This window comes from Triticum urartu, chromosome 7, assembly GCF_003073215.2.
Source record: "Triticum urartu cultivar G1812 chromosome 7, Tu2.1, whole genome shotgun sequence".
In the NCBI taxonomy this organism is placed as follows: Eukaryota; Viridiplantae; Streptophyta; class Magnoliopsida; order Poales; family Poaceae; genus Triticum; species Triticum urartu.
Window position 1 is genome coordinate 712,977,780 of NC_053028.1, and position 5,797 is coordinate 712,983,576.

Sequence of the window (5,797 nt, forward strand, 5' to 3'; positions counted from 1 at the left end):
ATGCTCTGTTCTGTGCAATATAAAGGATCAAGTATATTCATGTCATGAACAAAGGCAAACTCTGGCATATTTTCCTCTGGTACTTCATTTAGGTCAATCATATTTCCAAACCTGCATTTTTTAACACCATGAAAAGATATCTGAGAAGAGGCAAGCAGTTAATACTTTTTTAAAAATGGGGACAAGCACTGTATAATCTTTTGCATGAAAGTTTTGTGCTACAACATTTTTGTCTAATCTTTTTTTAATCATTGGCAGACATCAAATCACCAGGTTGAAGCAAACAGATGAAGCACAAGTCATCGGTTGCATTGGGCAACTTCTTATTCAAAGAGTGTATTCATCATGCAAATATCAGCAAATATCATGAAGAATGCAATGGGATACTTCTACTTTAGTTGAAAGTAATCTAGGAATAGGAGCAGCATCACTACTTTAGTTGAGTGACATGGTCTGTCATGTTCACTAGTATCACTTTTATTACTGTATCTTATGGCAAGATTTACCTCCTACTAGGACCTGTTTTTAAATTTTGTGTGTGTTTTTGCTCTTTTTTTCTTACTTCATAATGCTGGAGCATAGCACAGATTTGTCCCAGATTTTTTGTTCTTGCATATCTTTTATTATACCAGGATGCACATTCCATTTTCCAATGGAGAATAATGGTTGGAGCTCCACCCATCCTCCCGATTAACATCCAGCAATGAAGCATTTCTGCTCCACACAGAACCTTCTATAGGTAAGTTGACTTATGTATGTAGCATCATTATTTTTTCATGATCAAATATCTTCGTAAGGTCCAAATGTCTTTTATAAGTTTTTGCTTGTCTGTTATCATGCATTTTGCCCCATGATAGTATGGAAGTTGCCATATTTTTTGTGTGCAAGTAGATGAAGTAACTCTTCATCCTGTTCATGTAGCACCACCATTTTTTATATGAATTGTTTTGCATTTTTGCCAAAAACTTTTCATGTAAATTGCTATGCTTTTTTGTTCAAGTACATAAAGTTTTCTTTTAAAAATGTAGCAACTAGCAAATCTGAAGGTTTTCAACAGTCAAATTTTGTTTTTTTTCTCATACACATTTTTTTTATGTTCATACAAGCAGGTACACCACAGACATCATATCTCCAAGAACATTCAATAAACAAGTTACATGGAATCTACCACATTGAGCAAAGGAGGTGAGAAAACTGATCTACAATTAAAACATCAAAGCATCATACATTTTATAAGCAACTTAGGTTACTAAAGTAGTGATGCTGCAACCACATTTAGGAGTTTTTGCATCTTAGGTTACTTTCAAGTTTTTGTTCATACAATTATTGTTTTTCTCTTGAAATCAACACCCATCTGCTTAAAACCATCTTTTTTTGCTTATGCCTAGCTTTTTATGATATGCACTTTGGCTGTTCCACAGACATGCTAACAAAACTGCACACCTTATTAGTTCAACAGTACCAAGTTTTTACACATGACTTGCCTTCCTATTGTGTTGCAGTTGCCTAAACAATGCATATAAGTTGCCACTTATAAGTTGCTAACAAAAACTGCACAACTTATTAGTTCAACAGTACCAAGTTTTTACACATGACTTGCCTGCCAATTGTGTTGCAGTTGCCTGAACAATGCATATAAGTTGCCACTTTTTTAATACAAACCTTTTTGCAGGCTAAAAGCATGTAGTGATTAAGAGCATCTCAAATGTAGTAGTTAGATTGCATTATGTATGTCAACACCATCATTTTCTCACGATGAATAACTTGGATTTCCAAGGTTCTAAGACTTGCTTGCCTGTCACTTGTGCATTTGCCCAAAATAGCATGAAAGTTGTTTGTTTTGTTTACATCAAGTAGACGAAGCATCTAGTGATTAAGAGAACCTGAAGAACAGCAGATTAGATGGCTTTTTTTACAGAGGTGTTTATATGTTCTTGTACACAGAGGGACTTATATGTAGTGGCAGACAATTTGGCTTTTCCGAATACTGATGAGAAACAGCAAAATCAAGCGAAAGGAGGTCAGAGATCTGACCTCTAAAATTGCAGCCCTGCCCTTTTTCTCTTGTTTTTCCCTTCTCAGATCAGAAAAGATTTAAGAGGAGAAGCAACTAATCAAAACAGCCGTGCAGGTCATCTCAAGGTTTTCTTGCCGCCATTACAAAGGATCTGAAGGTCTAATGGATCTTGTTGGAGCGTGGGCAAGAAATCTGTGCCTTACTTGGGGGAGAAGAAGATGGTTGGGTGGGGTAGGTAATGGAGCTGGAAGCAACCGGCGGGTGCAAGGTACGGGGGAGGAAGAGCACGTGATGAGGGGACCAATAGATATCGCGTGGAGGGGGGTTGGTTGGGTCGGGACGAAGGAACAGGTGGCTGGTGGCCGGTGGGCTATGGGCCTTACCTTTTATGTACTAGGGGGGGACAGGAAATTACCTTATTTGGCTGGGCCGCCAGGAAACGCTAGGGAGCAGCCGGCTGCTCCCTAGACGCGCAAAGTGTAATTTTATTTTGCTAGGAAGGTCTTAAGTTCTGAACAGATTAGCTGAGAGTGCAGGCATTTAAGTTTTTTAAAATGATAATTGGTAAATTGAACAGATTGATTATTAGGATTTGTTCCAAGTAGCAGTTAATATTTTTTTGGTAGAACTGATGCAAAATAAAGAGGACCTTAGACACTGCATCCTTTTTTTGGGGACATGCAGAAGAAGATTGTTGCTCCTTTTTCATCTGACATGCAACAATTGAGACTTTGATAGTCAGGAGAAGGCGTTATCGTCACAAACAAGGTGTGATATCTTCTATTACGCGAATTTGTGATTTAACCATGAATTTTAATATGTTTTGAAAGATCTTCTTGATATGTGCACTTGAAGTATTATATATGCGTATGTTAGTTGAATTTGTGGTGTATTTTCTTTTTGTCAATTGGACCACCCTGTCATAAAATCCTGGCTACGCCACTGGACACGCCTGGGGACGTCCGCAGAAAGTGACTGATTAGTTCTGAATTAATCTCTTCCACAACCAGATACCTTAATTAGAAACTTCAAATCCATACTATTACATGCAACATAAAACCTAGCGGAGCTCATCGGACTCCGCCGTAGCCATGTCCGGCGGCCGGCTGCGCCACTCGAATTATTGCTCTGGTCGCCGTCTAGGTAGAGTAGGACATGGAACACACACCGTCTCATCGAATTCAAGGCGCCACTGTCTTCCATGCCCTACTATTCCTGATCGGAGTCCAGAACCTTCACGGTGCCGTTGGATGTGAGATGGATGATGGATCCATCTTGTGAGGAGCCGGCGACGTTCACCATGACGCGGTTGGGGACGGATATATATGGGTCAGGTGGGCCAGCGTAGGCCTGGTCTGACGTGGCGGACGCGCCCGGTCATTCCCGGTCCACCTCATATTTGTTCTATATTTAGGTTAGACTAGAAAAATGGCCCGTGCGTTGCTATGGGATAAAAAAGATGTTAAAAGCTACACCGTGCCTTGGTTTCAGAGAATTGGCTCACACGCCTTTTAATCCCACACGGAGGTAGTATTTGAGTTAATTGATCAAACTGCTATGGTAGTAAACATGCCCGTGGTTGGAATGACAGAAAAAAATTTGACACGTCTTCATTTTTTTTAGAATTGTATGTGCACCAACATTTCGGTTCTAGTTTCCGCACAAGTCATATTTTGTTATTTGCTTTGCCCGTTATTTATTGTTAGGCCGGAAGTAATTCAATATTCAATGTTATCCAAGGGCGCTACCAATTATCATTGCATGCACATCAGAATGTAAACCCGGTATTTTTCCTTCCTCCTTGTTGTGGAGTGCAGCCGGCCAAACCAAAGCAGAATGGACAGACGTGTATCTTGCTGGCACCGATCTGATTCTAATAATCCTCCCCTGCTCCTTTATGTGCTTCGTTTGGTCAGCGTGGTCGACGCGTGTGAAGTCTGGTGGCTTCGTGTGACATCCCGAGCAGTGCTTAGCGACACATGCACACACTGTCTGGTGTGCTTAAACGTGGTCTATTTTTATCCTTAGTAAAAGCCTGAATCTCCATCTCGTTTTCAGTCGCCCGAGCGACGAGAGCGTTCGAAGGAGCTCGAAGCAGAGTCGGTGGACCCAGTCGCCCCCCAACCCCCCGCCGGGATCTGTAGCAGCAGTAGAGCAGCAGGACGTCGCCGGTGAGTCAGCTCCTCCGCGGTTCTCCTTCTCCTTCTACCCTCGGTCTCCTCTCTCTCATCACCCTCTCTTTTCGCTCTCGAACAGGACGCAGCAGCTCCAGCACAACAATGGCGCCGCTCACCCTTGCAGCGGCGTCGTGTGTCCTTCCAGTGCTCCCCCTTGCGGCCTCCCCGGACTTGGTCTTCGCTTGGTGTTGGCGGACAGTCGAGCAGGAGCATCTCCCGCACTTGCCTCCCCCGGACGCGCGCAGCCGGCGGCTCCCTCGGGTCCAGCAGCGGTCGCCTCGCGAGCAGTAGCTCGGACGCACGCACTGCCTCCCCGTCAGCCCGGGACGCCGCCCGATCGGGAGGCACCGGTGGACCGGTGAGGCGACCAGCAGCACGCCCCAGCGGCAACACCGGGCAGCAGTAGCATCACGCCCAGACAGGGGGGCACGGCAGGTGCGGCGCGGCGCGGCTACAGTTCAGGGGCGGCAGCAGTTCTCGGCCGCATCCATGCGCGGCGCCGTGGCGTGCTCCTACTCGCGCGGCTGGTCCATGGCCGTTGGCGCATGGCAGGGCAAGGGCGGCGGCGGCAGTTCTAGGCCGCATCCATGGCCAACGACGCGCGGCAGGGCGGCGTGTTCCTACTTGGCACGGCCGATGCGGGCGAGGGAAGAGAGGAATCGGGAGAGGTGCTCACCGGCGGCGCAACTCGTCTCCTCGGTGGCCAAGGGGATCGCCGGACACGGTCTGCAATCTATCCAAATTAGGCACGGTCTCGCGCGTCCACCGTCGGCGGCATGGCTTGACAGGGAATGAGGCGTACTTGGTGGCCGCGCACACAGGGCCGGCCCTGAGGGGGGGCAGAGGGGGCGGCCGCCCCGGGGCCCCATTCCACGTATGCAGGCATGCATGTGGCCGGTAGGCCAGGGCCCAATTTTCTGCTGCACGTACGTACGATGCCGGCTGATCGCGTAGTCAAAGGCCCGGCGCTAGCCCTGGAGCAATATGCGGTCGTGCTCTGATCTTTTTTCGCTCGTTTGCCTACAAAGATCTTCCTTCATCGAGGCCTATCGATCAGCCGACTATACGCGACGAAAGCGGCAACTAGCAGCGTACAACGCGGAGGCACAAGATCTTGAGACGGTCAGCCGGTAGATCGCTGCTGTAGACTGTAGTGCTCTACCTCGACGCCTCCTTCTGTGATCTGATCGCTGCTCTAGTGCTCTGCCGCGGCGCCTCCTTCGTTGATCTGATCGCTGCGCTAGTGCTCCGCTTGGACCTGCTTCGATCCAATCAGGTGATCAACCGATCGCGTTGACCACTCGTTGTCTTGCCGTCCGGAAATTTTGTAGGTATACTATACCATGAATCAGTAATTCATTTTCTATGTGTCTACTGCTATTAAGTAATTTAATTCTCACTGATTTAGTACAAAGTTGGATCATCTATTTTGAAACGGGGGAAGTAGCTATTGTGCAATTATTTTTTTCACCTCTTTAGAAAGACTTCTGGATGAGTTGATAGAATCATAGAGGGGAGCCATGGACAATTTTTTCAATAATAACACTGAGGCTTTGACGAAATCTGATGAATTGAGGAAAATAGCTATGGATGGCCAAACTAA